This window comes from Seriola dumerili, unplaced genomic scaffold (assembly GCF_002260705.1).
Source record: "Seriola dumerili isolate Sdu_G_001 unplaced genomic scaffold, Sdu_1.0 BDQW01000807.1, whole genome shotgun sequence".
Classification (NCBI taxonomy): Eukaryota; Metazoa; Chordata; class Actinopteri; order Carangiformes; family Carangidae; genus Seriola; species Seriola dumerili.
The window spans coordinates 2875459-2894898 of record NW_019175062.1 but is presented as its reverse complement, the minus strand read 5'-3'; the positions used below and the strand labels follow the sequence as shown (position 1 = coordinate 2894898).

The window sequence follows — 19440 nt, the reverse complement described above, 5'->3', positions numbered from 1 at the left end:
ACTTTAATCTTAAAAGCTGTTGTCTACCTAGGGAGACAGAGGGGATTGTGTGCGCGTGTTTCCCTCCTCCCCCTGGTGGCCACAGTCGCAATAGCAACCAGTGTCTCAGCAGGTGCTACTGACAACTACTGGGTAGATATGGGCAAAGTTGATTCTTATTGGCTAATTAGACTTATTAACGCTTAGCCTTTTAACTCTGAGAGCAACTCCAAGGTACATCAACAAGGTTTATTTGTGTGAACTTGTGTGTACGTGTTGATGTGTGGTTCTTTGCATGTGTGTACATGTCTTTCTATAATTGTGAGGACAATTTTGGTTGAAAACCATTAATGTTAGGTCATTTTGGCCAGACCTGACAACTTCAAAGGGCTTTTTGATGGTTTAACTTTGACAGTTCCTAACACCACACACACACATACATTGACAGACACACAAACACCATCACCACCTTATGGAAACTAACTGTATAAGTGTCTGGTAACACAAGCTTTTTGGAGGCTCTATGTTAGACAGCTCTACTGCCACATTGACAGATACACACAAGTGCACAAGTGCAGTTGCTGCCTAAACTTTCACACAACTGACTGTGATTGGCTAATTAGCTCAGGACATTATTTACTGTTGTCTATGTTGTTCTGTTCTAGCAGGAGAAATCACAGTAGCTTTATTACAGATCAACTACTGTTAGGGCATGTATATGTGACAAATGTAGGTTCAAACCATCATTGTGAGGTCACTTTGGCCAGTCCTCAAAGTTTGTGAGATGAGTTATAATATATATATAACCTGAATGAAACTCAAAGAAAAATCAAAAGAAACTCAAAGAAAAATCCTCTGTAGAGGTTGAAACATGTGCGCTTCATACGCACCAAGCAGCAAGCACATTCAAAAAGTTTTCAGGAGTTTTTCTAGTTCTTTATAATGCACACTTGTGCACAAGTTTTGTTCCTCTGACAAAATTTAATTAGAAACCACCAAAATGATTTTCATGTGCAGAAGGGAAAGTGCACTAAAAATAGAAGAAAAAAGAGACCTTTGTGTTGTGCATAGTCATTATGCAAATCCACAGCATGAAACTTTGCCCTTGACCACAGAAAATGAAATGCTCTTGGCAAATTGTCTCTTTTGGTAATTCCAATGTATTTAAAGGAAAAAGTTGTTAAGAGTGCTTGGCGGCTCACATTCACATGCACATACCCTCATACTGTATGTATAAGTCTTATCTGGTCTGTGCTGCAACCTGTCACACATACAATCTTAGAACTTTCATAACTTTGAGTGATTACATCTTTAAAATGAAAAAAATACATTTCAAACATAGAGTCTGTGCAAGAACATTGCACTAAAGACAATTAGAACATTTCACTATATTTTTTATAATCTTACATATGCATCACCTGCTCACCTGAGGTATCAGGATTCCTCTGGTTTCTAAGCTCTTGCTGTTGCTGCCAGGTTAGCGTAGTCACCTAAAGTAAACCTGTTGCTAATGTGGAAGAACTATCTATTAAAGTCTATCAAAGCTGTGCAGCATTCACTTTTTAAATGTGTCCTTAATGGCTGTCTGTCAGGCATTCTACCTTGAAGTATATTTTTAAATGTTTTGAAACAAAATCATCTTTAAAAACACCTAAAAACACCCTCACTGTTTTTTTTTCTTGTATTAAGGCGTGTCACTGTGATGAGACAATGATATGAACTTTTATGTTGCTGCCAGCTGGACCACTCATATACTTGTTTTCTATCTCAGTCTGATTGCACATTAAAAGATTACATCCATGGCAAAAATTTGCAAAATGGATAGCTGGTTAGCAACAGGAAGAATTAAAAGGAGAAGTCAAGAGACAGATGTTGAATCTACAGTACAAGTGATCTCTCCCTGTCAAACAAAAATAAATTGAGCTTCCCCTACTTTCAGTTCAGCCCTGAATGTTCAAGTATTATCATTCAAATAAAATGTTCTCTGAGAATCTATTATTTGGCCTCCATGTGGTTATGGGGTTGGATGTGGGCCACCAATATTTTTGAGGTTTTCAAGTGGGCCATGAGTTGGAAAAGGTTGGTCACCCCTGGAATAGAATATCCTTTAACCTTATAATTATTATTTGAAAGAGAGGTGATTGTGAATGATTCAGAGCCAGCAACTGACATTGGATGAGAGGCAGAGTACACCCGCGACAGGTCACCAATCATGGTTGTGTTAAATATACATTTATCCTTAGCTATACCGCTTATCCTTATAGGGTAGCTGGAAGGGCTGGAGCCAATCCCACCTAACATTGGGAAAAGGTGGAGTACACCCTGGACAGGTCGAGACAAGAGAGATAAACAACCTTTCACACCTATGGGCACTTAAGAGTCACCAATTAACCTGATGTTCAGGGAGAACATGTAAATTCCACACAGAAAGGCCCTAGGCTGGGCACGAACCCAGAGCCTTCTTGCTGTGAGGCAGACAGTGCTAACCACTGTATCACTGTGCTGCTAATTGTGTTAGATATCTATAAATTAATTCAAAATGAATAAGATGATGGTGGGAAACTTGGAATATTGTCCAGCACTATTTTCCAGTTACTTGACAGTGATGTACTTCGAAGTCAAAATTCCATACTATCACAATGCCCATTGTTTTTTAGTTTATTTCAAAAAAATTCACTAAGTAGTTTGTAAACTGGATGAATGGGCAGTAATTGCCCTAATGGGACTCAAAGCAGTTTGAAATTGTAAATCAAAAAGACATTACTCCAAATGCTGAGATCACCTAAGACCATCTGTGTTCAATACATCTGACAGAGCTGGTAACACAGGCTGCTGGCTTGCTTGCTTCCACTCCTGGGCTTACACTGATGATTCTCAAATTGAATTTTCTGCTATGCTTTTCGAGACACTCTCATCTGAAGTTGTTCATGTTTCACTCCCAGCATTTTTAGGCTTTCAGCCAATAACTGCAGTTTTCAGAACCCCAATTTTGGATTTGCACACGTTTATACACGTTTCCTGTATCTGCAGTGAGTCATGTATAGGTTGCAATTCGGTGTCCAATCCAAAACTTGTTTTTTTCCACAGCCGAGAAAATCATTTCATCTACAATTTTAGGAGTCTAAGTGGCTGAGGGTCAGCGTCCTCACAAAATGCCAACTGGAAAAACAATAATAATCAAATACCAAGCAGAGCAATCACAAACTATAAAGAGAGAGCGAGAGAGTGATGCTGCAGTTCGTAATCTGGTAGCATGATGCATACCACTGTGCATCAGTGTTTCTATTACTGGATTATACACATTTGTGTGGTCAGAGTTGAAAAAGTTGAGCTCTGACCTATTGGTAGTTGTTATAAAATGTAATAAAATGTAATCTGTGGGAAGTGCAGTGAAAAACACCACAACAATGAATGCTTAAAGACAAATACAGAGGCAACTGAAGAAGCTAATAACATAAATGTGAATAGCATTGTTAAGTGCAGTGCACACACACACACACACACAGTCGTCATATGTTCTCTTTGGAGGACCCTCAGGGAGATGTACTCTGGAGGAAACTTATTATCAGGTCAGGAGCCAGCACACACAACACAGGAATAAGTCTTCCATCTATTTAAAGCTCTGATGTAACTGAATGAAGTAGAGCAGAAAACAGGCAAACACGCACACACACACACACGCACGCACGCACGCACGCACACACGCGCACACACACACACACACACACACACACACACACACACACACACACACACACACACACACACACACACACACAGGGAAGGGAAGGGAAATGTGGGATGTAGTTCATGAGTATTTGAGAATGAGGGGTACCATCTGCTGCTGTAGGTTTGGGTCATGCTGCCGCAGCACACTGATGATCTCAAACATTAGACCAGCAGAGCCGCAGCACAAAGATGATGTCAGATCTGAAGGTATAAGCAGCAAAACCTCTCAGCGTATCTCAGCAATGAGAGAAGGACTGTTTTTGTTAAAACCTAATATTTTTGAAGGAAACCCAGACATAGGAGAGGCCAGATAAAAATCAAATCTGAGTGCATAAGAAAGAATAGCTGACAACACTCATTCTCAACAGTGCAGATTTCACTATCTTGTTTTGTGAAGTGTGTAAATGCAAACGATGAGGAGCAGCTGCTGAAACACTGACTCTGTGTGTGTGTGTGTGTGTGTGTGTGTGTGTGTGTGTGTGTGTGTGTGTGTGTGTGTGTGTACTTGTACTTATCTCTGTGAGGACCAGTTTGAGTTACAGACCTTATGAAGTGAGGACATTTTGGGAAAGTGTCCAGTCCTCACAACTTCAAATGGCTGTTTGCGGGTTAAGACTTGACAGAATTATTAATACGTTTAGGTTAGGTTGGGGTTAGGGTTAGGGTAAAGGTTGGGGTTGGAATTAGCCATCTAGTTATGATGATTAAAGTTAGGCTAAGGGGCTAGGGAATGCATTATGTCAATGAGTATAGTAAATATAGTGTATAGAGAAGTGTAACCTGTCCCAAATGAATTGGATATTATGTAATATACACTAACAGCCATTAAGCTGCTAATTACTAACTGCATCCTACCAATGTAAAAGCTCTCATGAAACACTTTTAGAATTTAGCCTAATCATCTATCAGACCTCCAACTTACTTGAACGTGAAGTCCCCACTCTGGCTCCCCGTTTCACTGTCCTACATTTCTGTTCAAAGGCAGCACTGATGTTGATATGACTGGACTGAAGCTGCTGAGAGCCACTGTGTGTTGAAACTGAATATCTTGAATTGGTCTTAAAATGAGATGTGGTCAGTTCCGTTGTTGGTCCATTGCTATCTTGAGGCAGTGGTTGACCAACAAAAATCTGGTCTAAAGTCAATGGCCACTGTTTCACTGTGTTTCACTCTTATTTTAAGGGCACATTTTAAGCATGCATAATCAAGATAGTAGGCTAATTTATGCCTACATAGGCACAACACGCATACATTCTGCCTGTTAGGAACAAGCAAAGTGTGCTGAGAATGCACTTCAGATGTCAGGTGGTTGATTACAATAAGAAGAAGGTCAGAGCATTCATGGTGGCATATTGTGGGTTGTGTAACATTACCATGTGTCATGGATGTCTCTTGGACATAAATGATGGTTGTTAGAAATACTAACCACCACTAATACTGTTCGTTGTTCATTGAAAGTAAGGCTGTAATGTGAAAGGCCTATTTAAAGCATTTAAAACATCTTGCACACAGTTGTCTGTATACACTGCATAAAGAAAGAAAACCAAGGTCAAACCAGCCACTTTTAATTAGAAAGAATGATCTGCAGTCAAGCAGCAGTGAAATTCATAGCAGCTGAGCTTTATAAGGCTGAGCTGTGTGTGTTATTTTTAGAAATGAAAGTGAACAGCGGTCACTGCTGTTCCTTCTGTCTTACATGGTGTTTAAGCTGCAAATGGGTGTATGTTTCCCTGAGGCAGGAGGTGGAAATAAATCTTACCTGTTTATTGAAATGTCATTGGGTGGATCCCCACCAACATTTTGTTTTTGTTTTTTTCTGACTGAATGAGGCCAGATGTGTAGGAGAGGCTGAAAAAGACTAGAGGTAAGAAATGGAATGAATGGTGGATATTGTAAAACCATACACTCTTATAATTCAAAATAACTTGCACTTACAAACATTTGTAACTGTTTGCAACATTAATTGCAATGCTCATGTTAAAAATGCATTTACACTAAACAGCATACTGTACAGCTGAGGCAGTGGTTATAGTATAGTTTTGCAGGTATTTGGACAAAAACAAAGGACTGGACACACTGAAATTTTGACCTGATGATGGTGCTAGAGGAAAAGTCAGAGTTGTGGGATGATCGCTGGAGACGCCTTTAGTGTGGCTATAAATACAAAGTAGACAAGTAAGGACATAAAAAACTGCTTGGTAACAGTCAGTCCATGGTATAAATTATTTAGATTCACTATGGTGGAATTTAATGGCAGTTCTCCAAATTAGAGAATGTGTAAGAATGACTATTGTACTCATACGTGGTACATCCTGTAAGACGGATCAACAGCTGCACAAAGACTAAATCTACAGCAGCTACAGATCTGTGTGAGACACTGAAACATTAGTAACCAGTAATGGAGAATTGTCATTATAATTTGTCACTCCCCCCTGTGCTCATATCTCTTTTGTCCTCTATTCGCCCCCCTCTACTCCCCCCTCTGTATCTCCCTCCCCCCATCCTTCTCCCCTCTCCTCTGCTGAGAGCTGATAACAGTCAGGTCCGTTGCTGGGACGTTGATCATAGGCCTGGCAATAAAAACATCCAACAATGCTTTTGAGCCTCACATTATAATATTTGTGTTTTTGTGCCTTTACACTTTGAAATCAGTAACAAACTTAATCATAATTAAAAACAAGTATCAAAAGACCATGCAGGATATTATTGTATGATTATTGTATATAGTACGACTGTGTTGTATATCTTAATAATATGTTTATAATATGTGTATATCCTTAAAACCAAAAAGACTCTAAACCTGAACACTTAAGGGACCAGTGTATGCCCCAGCCCAAAACAACACAGATATCCTTAATCCCAAAACTGCTCATCAGGCTACAGTGCAGGTTGTATGTCTGTATCAAAATGACATAACTGGTTGTTTGTTTATTTGTACATTTATGTTGTCCTCACTAGGACAACTAATAGGGAACGTCAGCTGGGTTTAGACCATCGTGAGACAGGTTTACCCTACTGATGATGTGTTGTTGCAGTAGTAATTCCTGCTTTGGGGCCATGTGAGTAATACATGTATTTTCTAAGAAGCTATGGGGGAAGTACCCTGATGTTCTAGTGCCAAAAAACATCTCAGTTCACATATATGGAGTCAAAGGCTGGAGAGGTGACAGGATACAGTCACTATGAATGCAAAAGCTATTAGGGATCTAAATAAGCAAACAAACAAACAATGAATCAACCTCAGTGCAGATTTTACAAATTAAATAGACAACACATGCAACATCTGAAAGTCATACTAGTGGGGGCAAGGCACATCCCACTGTCTTTGAATAGCGTGTGCGAAGGAGGCATTAAGCAAGAGTATGCAGGACAGTTAGCCGAGTGTCTGAGAGTCTAACACCTGGTTCTGTTTTAGTCGTCCAACCCACAGGTATATGATATAACACAGTACAGCTGTCTACACAGACTCGATTAATGTGTTGTTGTTATTGTTAATGTTATTTCGCTCATCATACTCCTCTAGGATTCAAGCCTATGTTCCTCCCTTTTTACGCTCATAACTTGTTGACTTTGCCAAAACACAGATGACCACACAATAATACTTCCTGAGTATACTTACTCTGTTTTCACTGTGTCCCCAGTGTAGACCAGTGCTGGGCAGTAATGCTTACTTAGTAGTAATGTGATTACCTTTTCAGTAGTGTGAGCTATTACAGTTTGAAATTCAGTAATTACATTACACTTACTGATCCCAGTTAGACTCTTTACTTCAGGATTCACCTTTTTTTTTTTTATTTGATGGTGACCATCTGCCCAGCTGAAGTCTCAACTTCAGGAGAGCTGTTTGCAGCCACTGAGGCTAAGTTAATGTTAGAAACTAGATGGCCAGTAAATCCTACCAAACTGTAGGCTACTTGATAAACCACAGTGCCTCCCTCTCCATTGCTCGGATGTGTGGAAGCTTTGGAGTTGTTTAAAGGCAGCTTTGGCAGAGCTGTTGAGTAACAACATGAAAGTAATAAGTAATGTGATATTAATCCTGGGGGAGCAGTTTTAGTAGTAGCAGTATACATTTACATGATGGCATCAATGCCTTTCTGGGAGTTTTCTACTTTCTGATACATCCAAAGTTTGTGTAAGAGCAGTGTACTGAATGCCCCCCGTTCCCCCACCACACACACACACACACACACGCATACATGTATGCGTGTGTGTGTGTGTGTCTGCGTGTGTGTGTGTGTGTCTGCGTGTGTGTGTGTGTGGGTGTGTGCGTGTGTGTGCGCGCATACATGTATGCGCGCACACACACGCACACACACACACACGCAGACACACACACACACACACACACACACACACACATTGCCCAATAAAGCACAAGTTGCCAGAGCAATGTAACTGAAGAAGATATGGAGAAATCCCAGGAGAGGCCTGGAGGCTTCAGACCTCGACTGAAATGGACTCAATGCAGAATGTCAGCTCAGTGTAAGTTACTTCAATGAGTCACACATTGAAGCTCATATTATTGATGAGAACTCATAAAGCCTTTCCCACTGTTTCACGGTGAATACAGAATATGTATTTTTATCTAGGGAGGGTTTTTAAAGCATACATGCTCTTTTTTTCATCTGTTCCACAATTCAGTTTGACACATAACACTTTCTGAAGACTGACGGTTGTTCTTTCATCAATGCTGCCTTTGTTTTGGAGAAATAATTACAACTGTTGCATTTTCACGTGTAGTATACTTGAGAGTTTGCACTGTTTGCTTCTTTCAGAATTAAGTGAGAGACTGCGATTGATGCTGAAAAGAGTAAGTCACACTTACTTCTGTAGTATTGTTTAGTGTTCATTATATTAGTTTATTATATATTTATGAGGATGCTCATTAGCTTCCATTCACATGGTTGCTAGTCTTCCTGGGGTCTGTTAAGTGTGTGTATGGCACCTGTGTTTCAGTTTGAAGTTATGACTGAGAAGAAGGGCTGGGATTTTTGTTGAAAATTTTGGCAGTTGGATTGCAAAGTGTTAAAAATCAGGACTAAAGAGATACCTTGACCAGAGTGATGAATGTATGTATTATGAACATAACTTTTTAATGAATTTCTTAATGGGCTTAAACATACAATATCCTTGGCATGTCTGTTATACAATTTCTTGGATGTTATCACAGACATACACCGATGAGTCACAAAATTGAAACCACCAGTAACTGGTTTTGATGTTGAGGCTGACTGGTGTATAGTATGTGCAAATATTGAGACCTGTGATAATACTGCCCATGTTCTAATCCTCAACATGCTAACAGGCTAACCACATCCTCACTCCAACTCTGTACTTGGCATATAAGATTGATATTCATCTGAACCATTTGAATAAGAATGATCATGTTTTATATGTATTTAGATGGAATCAGGTCAATATATGTCAATAAGAGTTCAGTTCAGGTTAAAGTCTCCCCACAGACAAATGAGCCATTAAAAGTTGAGTTACAGGACTTAAATCAATTGGACACCAGATACTAGATCTCATCTGATCTGTAATAAAAGTATAATAACAGCTTAATATCTTTTAAATATATGACTTCAGGAAAATCCATCAGTTCTCCTCCTCCTCAATCTCCTTTTTGTTCGAGTAAATGTGTCTGTCCAAAAGGAGCAAGAGGAGGATATCCTGACATTTACACACACACACACACACACACACACACACACACACACACACACACACACACACACACCACACACACACACACACACACACACTTCTCACTCCAGGCTGACTCCATTATGCTATCAGGCAGAATGAGTTGTACCACCCTAACACTCTCAATACTCATTGTATCTGAAAGGATACACTGTCCTCTATATCAAAAACCTCCCATGCTCTCTTTTTGTCACTGTTTCTGTCACACACTATGAAAAGACTACACACAGTCTTGACATACGCGCATACATAACACAGACAGAAAAAAATGCATCACTTGAGCTGATTGGCTAAAAATACACAACCTTCCTTTCTCTCAGATATACCCTCTCCCTCATGGAACAACCCAACATACACCCCTCTTCAATTCACTGTTGCTGCAGCTTCTGAGTTTTCCTGTAGTTTTACCCACAAATCTATAAGTGAAAATACAAACAAAAAACTGAACAGAGCAGTTCCAATAGGGTCTTTGCACTGGTTGGTGCTCGGGTTCAGTGTAGGCCTAAAACAAAAAGTATCCCATTCTTAACAACTGATATATATATCAGTCTTGGAAACAGCCTTCTATTCACCCTCTTTCTGACCACAACCTGTGTGTAATCAACTGATATATATATCAGTTATTAAGAATGGGACTTTTTTTACATAGCCTACATATACATACATATACAGTGCATATATATATATATGCACTGTATATGAATGCAAGACCAACAAAACACTGAATGTACAGGAACTGAGCTGTGTTGGAATAACATGTTTGAAAAATAATGTGTAGTGGAAATCCGTGCTAAACTTAGCAAGCTAAGCTAACTACCTTCCACGTGAGTAAATACAAACTCAAGCCCCCTAATTGTTGAAGGATGTAAAGGGAAAGACACCTTAAATTGCTAATATTTGATAGCTGATACTATTTGACAATGAGTCTCGCAGAAACACCGGCCCTCAGATAAATCAGCTGACACCATGGGACACACCCACTCACACACAGTTTCTACAAATGTGTTCAAAAACTTTTACCCAAGAGGGTAAAGCGAAACAAAAACTGAACCTGTAAGTTGGAGTTTTTCTGTATGAAAAGGGTCTTCCCTTCCTTGCTTTCATAGTGTATATTGCCAAACACATGGGCAATTAATCAACTAGGTCTGTGTGTGTATGAGTGTGTGAGCTTCTTCTCACCTGGGCCATGGTGTTCAGCAGGACTCCAACTGGTTCCTGGTCCTCAGCATGGCTTGTGAAACCTCATCTTGGATCTTTGTAGATGATGGTGGGATTTTGATGGTGATGGTTCACTTCATGCACACACACATAAACACACATGCGCACACACAAATGCACGCACACACACAGACACCTTGGTGTCGTATGGCTTGCTTTGCTGGTGTGCTGTAAACCCACACGCTCATACACATCACCTCCTCCTCCTGTGTGACAGCACCGTCCTCTCAAACGCTTGCTCTTGGAAACAGCCTTCTATTCACCTTCTTTCTGACCACAACCTGTGTGTAATCCTCTTTTTTTCTTTTCAACTGACACAGAAGGACAGAATATGTCATAGGAGCTTGTATCCCTTTATTTCTGCCCTGCACGCTCCTGTCTTCCCTGCTTCAGTATCTGGTTGGCTGTAATCTGGGCTCATTCTGCTCCTGCCTCTCCTTTTCCTCCTCTGCTCGCTTACTCTGCTCTCTCTCTCAGCTGCCCCCCCCCTCCCCCCTCCTTCCTCTCATCCTCTAAAACCCTCCTGCTTTTTTCCCTCCCTCACTGTACACAGCATTAGTGAGGGACAGAGTGAAGGGGAGGGGTTGAGGGATCAGAGGGATAAAGCAAGTGTGTGTGTGTGTGTGTGTGTGTGTGTGTGTGTGTGTGTGTGTGTGTGTGTGTGTGTGTGTGTACCATGTGATGTGATGGTGTAGTAGGATTCCCCCAGCAGCTGTCAGACTCATTCCTTCATAGCGCTTCACTATGAGCTTCACACTCTTCAGTTGAGGACCAATGTTGGTGAGCAGGGATACTGACAACCAGCCGCTGCAAAGAGAAGCACTGAGGAGGAGTTATTGTCTTATGCTGTGGATTTAACAGTTATATCCATACTTTGTCAAGATGCTGTTAGAGATTTACACACCCTGACATGGTAAAATGTAAAAGGAAACAATTTGGGGAGATTTTAAAGCTCAATATTTTTATGTTAACCATGGACTATGATAAATGTGTAAAGGAGTCGCTTGTAGTGACAAACCCACAGAGAATTCCCACCAACTATCACATTCACGTCATTGCTTCCATTTCACAGCAATGTCTGCTAGTACTATTTGATGATGTTTGCCACAACACCTTTATAAGGCAGTGATATAATGTTGTTAGGGCAGCAGCATGTTAGATCTTAGATCTCATCTTAAAGAATAATAAGGTTTACCACATCTTGGATGTTAGCTAATTCTAAAGGCTAATTCTGCTCTCTGAGTGAACAGGAAGGTTTCTTGACACAATTGACATTTTCCACACATCACTTTTGTGTGTGCAGTTTATGGCACACTACAAATCCACGTTACTCTCCTCATAGACTCTCAGGTATACCCATTTGTTTTCTTCCTCCCGTCATCTTTCTATACAAATGGTTTTCCAGGTAGAAACGCATGTGTCAAATATGATACAGATAACTAATAGGAGGTTGGCCAAGACTACAAAACACTCAGTAGAGTGCATACCTCTGCCAAGGCAAAATATTATCGAAAATGCCCTCTCTTGCAAAGTTGAAAAACATGACAACAATTTCCTTGATCTGCCCCTTTAAGCAGATCCACACCAAAGTTCAACTAGTTCTTCCCTGGCCACGCCCATCCCTCCACCATGTTTGGTGTGAATCAGTTAAGTACTTTTTGTGTGGTGCTGCTGACAAAAAACAAATAGTCATGGGTGAAAACATAATCTCCAAGTGTTTCTTAAACTGATTTGCTAAATATTTTTCATAAAACCAAGCAGATAGTTTAATTCTTGAGTTTTAATGACTTCTTGCACACCAAAGTTATAACTTCATACTTCATACTTAATCATGGAAAAAGTTGCATTCTTTTTCTAATTTTGGGGTGAAATTGGTGTTTGAACAATGAAATCTGCATCTTTAGTGACAATAATGCATTGAGGCAATAGCATGCATTTTGCATTGTCCACATCTTACTATTACTTACTTACTTTACACAATTTTAGGTGCCATCACTGAGGTCAGCTGTACAACAAAACCTGTCGGATAAACAGATAAAGATGAGTGACAAGTACAGGCAACTAACAGTGAATGAAACACATCATACTCTTTTTGTCTTATCAAAAGTTGGTGAACCCACACTTTCTTTTTCTTTTGTTAAAAAATGGCAAGAAAAATGAAATCACAGACACATTCAGAGAGTAGATACAGATAGGGAATTGTACAATTTCATCTCTGACTTGATGTGCATCATTCTCTTGAGAAATTTCATAATACAAGTTTTTGCATTTGAATTTTGGTTCAGACCGCAGTTTACCATAACTTGTAGTAGAATTTATATACTACAATTAAGCAAATTGAAGGACGCAATTAAAGAAATTTATAAAATGGAGATAATAAATTACAGGATAGCGAAACGCTTTGACATAAGATGGAAGAGGATTCAGAAAACATATATTATGAAAAAATAACATTATTGATAAAAAAACAAATAAATAAGGGGAGGGGGAGGAGGAGGGAGATAGAGAGGGGATGGGGGAGGGGAGGACAGGGGGAGTGGATGGAGGAGAAAGGAATAAGAACAGCTATATAATTCAAAATGATTTAAACCTGTTTTTTTTCATTAGCTTTGTGTATTTTGTATTTTTTTTTAATTTTATTTCTTAAATATATTTATTTAATCAGCTAATATGTGTAGTGTATTTATGTACATATATATACTGTATATGTATATATATGTGTATATGTGTGTGCATGTATGTATGTACGGGCATATTTTTTATTTTTGTTGTGGGGTGGGGGGTGGGGAGATGTATGCTGTAGAGATGATGGAGTTGTTGGCTCCCTTTGTTTGGTGAAAGGTGACCACTGTAAGAAATAATAAATAAAGAGTATAAAAAAAGTTTTACTACTGGAATAATCCTTTAAGAGATCATTTTGGCCTTGTTACATTTGACTGGATTTCTCCAAGAAAATTCCCAGGAATTGTTCCCTCACTTGTTTTATCTTATCAGAGTGGGAAATTCTTTTAAAAAGCACTTTGACCATGGAATGCCATAACTTTATACCATAATCAAGGATATTGCTCCTAATATTAATATTTCTGCTTTTACAAATGAATCATAGTGTCCTTGTATGAATACTTAGGTGTCCACATAAACAACCATCTTTGCTGGGAAACACACTTTGATAATCTGTGCACTTTTTAATGCAATGGCAGCTGTATGGAGTAAGACACCAGATCATGCTGATGTTTTACTGGGCAATCCTCGACAGCATCATTAGATATGGAATTACAGCATGGTTTGGCAGCCTAACAATGTAACTGAAAAGCAGGCTTGCTAGTAGTATGCACAAAACAGCTACATAGATAAGAGGGAAGAAAGAATATGAGCCCTGGAGCCTGTAGGAGCAGGCAGTCATAAGACAAGGAACAAAAAATCATTGTGGACTCTTAACATCCCCTCTCCTCTGAATACAAGTGAAAATCAATTGTGATTTGTGACCAGTTAAACAATAATCAATCAGACTATATTATAGCAGATAGCTAATATTGTATGGACTAGACTTGAATAGTTAATTCTGAGTGTGAACTTTAGGTTTGGGTCATGCTCACATGTTCTTGAGGTCTATTTGATGCATCACTGCAACAAAAGGAAAGCAGCGGACAGAAATCACAGAATACTTACACACTAAAATCATTTTACCCATGAAACACATGAGAATCACAGTAACACATACACGTACACAAAGTCATTCTATCCTTGAGGAATGAGGAAAAGGACATCCTGTGGTGCTTCCCCTGAGCTGTATAGCTGGAAACTCCCAACCCACAACAACAGGAACGGGCAGGCTGGCTGACCACAGCGGCCCACTGTTCTCCCCTTCAGCCGTCACTCTGATTACTCCTGTTTGAACAGCAGCTTAGTGCTCACAGGCACATGGCCTAGTGAATGCACATCCACCACACTTATGCAATTAATGGCTTTTATACTAATTGTTTTTCTACTGAATTATTGGACACCATTAGATCTGAACACACCTATGCCTTTGACATGGATACCTTTGACATCCTTTGACATGGACACTTACTCAGTTTATCTGGGATCTATTCCGAGTTTACCAGGCTATTTGTTTTGTGGAACACAGCGTCATCTCAGATGCTTTAGATATGGAGTGACAATGTTACCCAGGACAGAAACTATGTAATTTGAATGGTGCCATCTGGCGGTGTACAATTCATGTACATGGACCTGAATCCCATAGTAATCCCTGGCTGCAGCACAAGGAAGAGGGAGGGGTTGGACCTCCAATGGGCAGAGCTAGAAATCCAATGGGCAGGGTGTGTAGATATCCCAATGACACAAACTGCATCATCTGCTGGACAACTGTAAGAACTACAAATACAAATCTGTACTCAACTAAATATATATAGACTACTGTCCATATAACGTAGATATATTGCTTGTCTCAATACCACATGCATATTTTTTATATTCAGTATTATATTGTATTGTAGTGTATTTAAGTTAATTATTTGATATTTATTTAAATAGCCTAACGTATTTATTCTTAATCAGTACTGTGCCTACTCATGTGTAGTCAATATAATTTGCTGATGCAATATTTTTATTCATTTCCAACTTTTTTTTCAATAACGCTCCTCAAAAGATGCAGTAATTTTGTTTTTCAACACATTCCTCTATGAACTTCACAAAGTCAAATTCAAATCTGGCAGGATGACATTACTTCCTAGGTTCTTCAAAGAGCTCCAGACACTGCCACACACTGTAAATGCAAACATGGTATTTAATTAAAAATAGTAAATTGACTTAAATCAGTTTTTATCAAATGCTAATAACACTCGCTTTTAGTAAGTGACTTGTAATTTGTGGTTGAAAAATCTCACCAGCTCAGTCTACTTGAGCTGGATTCATTTAGAAAAAGTACGTTTTTGATAATTGTGCTTTTTTTCTGTGTTGGAATGTAGCTAAGTACATTTACTCAATACTGCACTTAAGTACTTAAGTGCAGTATTGAGTAAATGTACCTTACTTGAGTTTTTTTTCTTTTCATATTACTTTCTACTTTTACTCCACTACATTTCAGAGGGAAATATTGTACTTTTTACATCACTGCATATTTAATAATACATACGTGATATATAATAATAATCACAAGAGCCATTTTCCTCCATTGAGTATGCTACTTTTACTTTTAATATTTGAAGTATTTCTTTTTGTGGTTATATGTTTTTACTTAATTGAAATTTTCACTGCAGGACCTGTACTTGTATTGTAACAGAGTAGTTTCACGGAGTGGTATTAGTACTTTTGCTTCGTTATGGATTTGAAAACTTCGTCCGCTTGTTTTTTTTTTTTTTCCGATCTGTGGGCATGCGCAGATCCGTCCTCTCTACGCTTGACGGTACATGTCAACAACATGCCCGCAACGGACGAGGTGGAGCTGGACCTTATTGAGCTGGACCTAATTACTGCAACGGGACTCGTGATTATTATTTTCAGCATTCTTGTGCTTGGCACACTCATTTGGTGAGTAATATTTTACCCTTGTTTAGACCGTTTTGTTTCTGTAAGTAAGCGCCATATTTTTCGTGCTTGCTAGTGATGTGTGTAGTAATGTCGGCTTACGCTGGCTGAACTATATTATGGACATAACGTGGCTAAATTTAGATGAAACTTGGTCAATACTTTATTAGTTTTTCAAACCACGACTTCCTTGGTGTTGAAAATAAGTAACATTAAAGACTTTTGTCACGTTAAAGTTGAGGAGAAACTTTAGTGTAACGGTCGTTACACCTGCTCGTCACGTGCACGCGCACACCCGCTGTCGGAGTTTTTTTTATTTTCTGAGGCCAGTAATTTATCGTGTACTGACTCACGATGAGAGATTAATCCCGGCGGTTCGTGAGTTTCCATGATCAGGAGGGCATTCACATGGCAGAACATCAGAACAAGTCTGGATGTATCATTTTATTTTAAGCTAGGCTGTTAAGGTAGGACTATGCTAACTTAGCTAACTTTAGCTACCAACAATAACAGTCTGTGCTTGTCAAAGACAGGACTACCACTGTGTGTCGACCTATGATTGGGGATATCACCACAGTCAACTAACTTAATGTTATTTTATTTAATCCTTCTCACTTAACACTAGTCGATATTCGTAGCTGTGCCGTTTCCATGGTAACCACATGTAGCGCGCCCAATGAGCGCGCCCACAGTTTACTCGCGCAGTGCTTGTCTGATCACACGAGGAGCGCAGTGAGAGATCAGACTCGGTACAGACAAAAGTGTCTCCCTGTCTGAAAAGATCTTTACTCAGTTTATCATAGCCTGTTATCATAGGGAACGTATGCTGGCATACTCAGTGGCCTAAATTATTCTTTAAGGTCATGTTGTCTAGAATAAGTACATTACAATACTGTCTTTGTGGGTAATAAGCCTATGTTACAGTTTTCACTTGTACTAGACACAAGATGTTTATGAGTTGTGGTGAGCTTTGGTTGTGTTAAATTGTTGTATTATTTTTAACTGTCCCCTTCCAGGCTCAGGCAGATGGTCATCAATCCACACATTCCATAATCCCAGCAATAAAAGGCATTTTCACCTAATAACTGTCTAGTTCATCAATCAAGTTCTAAATGAGATGATCCAGACCAACCTATTCTATTTCCTGTCTGACTTGTGCTTGTGCCTTGCAAATTACTCTGTTAACTGGTCTTTTCTCTCTCTGTGTATTATTAGACACCAGACGTGACAGTACTTCGCTCTGTCTTTGTGACGACTCCAGTGAATTCTTCAAGACATGCTCAGTAAGTACTTGCACATAAGAAAATGTTTGGTCTGCATTAAAATAGAACTATATCTGTGCTGACATAGAAGATGTAATTCTATCTGCATAATATACAATATACATTTTGTACAGTGATAGATGTATTTTGTATAGCAATTCCTCCACAGCTAATCTGAGAGGTATTTAAACAGCCAGTAAATAAAAATGAAATTTGCACATAAACGTTGTACACATTAATTCATTTTAAATCTAAGGAGCAGGAGTCTAGGTTGAAAAGTCAGTGTCACTGTTCAAGAATATATGGACCTTGTGGACCATAGCTTTAGTTTAACCATACCAAATTTATTTTGTTGGCTATATTGCAACAATCCAGTGTGAACACATATTTGTGTTGTGTCCATGCTGAAGAATGTGTGTCTGTCTTTGTAGGATACAGCGAGAGACAAGGCCCTAGAATGCATCACTGTTGGTGTGCTGACAGTTGTCAGTGAAGATCGTCCTCACGAGGGTCCAAGTTCAGTGGACCTCCAGCACATCTCCACTGCCATCATTCTGGAGGGAGGTATTGTCATGGATCGAATTAAAAACTTGCCTCAGGCAGTTTGTCTGTTATTTGGGCTTACATATGCTTTGCATTTGGATTACCCAAAATGCATGGCAAATACACTCAACTTCATTCAGACTGTGATGCTTGGACTGGAAAAGAAAAACCTCCCACCAAAACTGTTAACTCTGAAGAACAGTCTACTGGGTTAGACCAGTAAAGAGCCATCTTGGACTGATGCTCGCTTTGGGACACAAAAGCATTTGTTGTACTTTCAGTTTTGATCAGAAATGCAATGATTTTGCATGCACTGAAGTCCTGTAATTATCAGGTGTTTACCTGTTTAATATTGTGAGACTGTTACATGCATAGAATTAGCTCACAAAAATGTGGTTTTATTTTTGCCTTGTCCATGTCATGTTCTACAGTCAAATCAAACCACAAGTTTGTTGTTTAGCTGCTGTTTTGTACTTGAATGTACAAGAAAGTGATACTTGGGAACAGAACACTTGAGGCTGAATAATAGATTTAATGCATATCGTTATTACAATAGCCTTAAACAGACATAGATCACACTATGAGCAATTTTACAATTAGCTTTAAAATACATTAAATATGACAGGATGGAGAACAGTAATTTTATTGATTATTGTAAGGTTATTACATGAGTAATAAAACACACATTTTATATTGGAGAATTGGAATCAAAAGTAATAACAATATCAAATCTTTATTGTTCAGCCTAGATCTGTCAATGATGCAATTATTATTTTTTTAATAAATGTTGTAATGCAGCTGAATCAACCCAGTGAGTGTTCTTTTAAAGTATATTTTTGTGGTGTTTTTGCCTTTATTAGGTAATAACAGCTAAAATAGATAAGAAATGGGAGAGAGAGAGAAGAAGGACAAGGACCCATTCAAGGTAATTGGTTTGTTTAATTTAAGTGAACTTGAAAAATGAGTGAGTAGTAAGTTGTAGGTATTTAGTAATTCTAAGTGGGGTTAAATTTGTATCAAGTAGTCCACACAAAATGAAAAAATTAAGTTAACACTAAGCATGGCTATTAAGTTACATTAACTTTTTTTTTTTAAGTTGTACTACTTGATTTAGTACTGCACACTTAAAATAAACAAGCTTTTCTAACTCACTAATCTTAAGATTACTTTGCTTAATTTTTTTGAGGCAACGAGTTTGCATACTTTTTTTAAGTAAGGTCAACTAATTAGATTTTACAGTGCAGCACCAATTTTAAAGGGGTGCTTCTCCTACAGACAGAACAGGAATAACTCATGCATTGCTGCTACCCTGTGCATTTACCTGGAGGAATATTTTATTATTTTTGTAGTGCTGCGTCTGAGTTCCAGAGAGGCTTTGAAAGTGTAATTATGACAAGCACAAACTTTGAAACACTGTCTGAATAGATAGATAACTACTTTATTTATCCCCTAGGGGATATTCATGTGTCCATTA

The 19440-nt window shown here is 38.8% G+C and overlaps 1 long non-coding RNA gene across 1 annotated transcript; it reads left to right on the top strand.

The window, feature by feature from the left end:
• Positions 1 to 16038: 16038 nt before the first annotated feature.
• LOC111237105 lies at positions 16039 to 19080 on the top strand. The gene is made up of 4 exons (XR_002665750.1): positions 16039 to 16164; positions 17377 to 17444; positions 17855 to 17987; positions 18827 to 19080. It is a non-coding gene; the product is annotated as an uncharacterized LOC111237105 (long non-coding RNA).
• Positions 19081 to 19440: the final 360 nt, after the last annotated feature.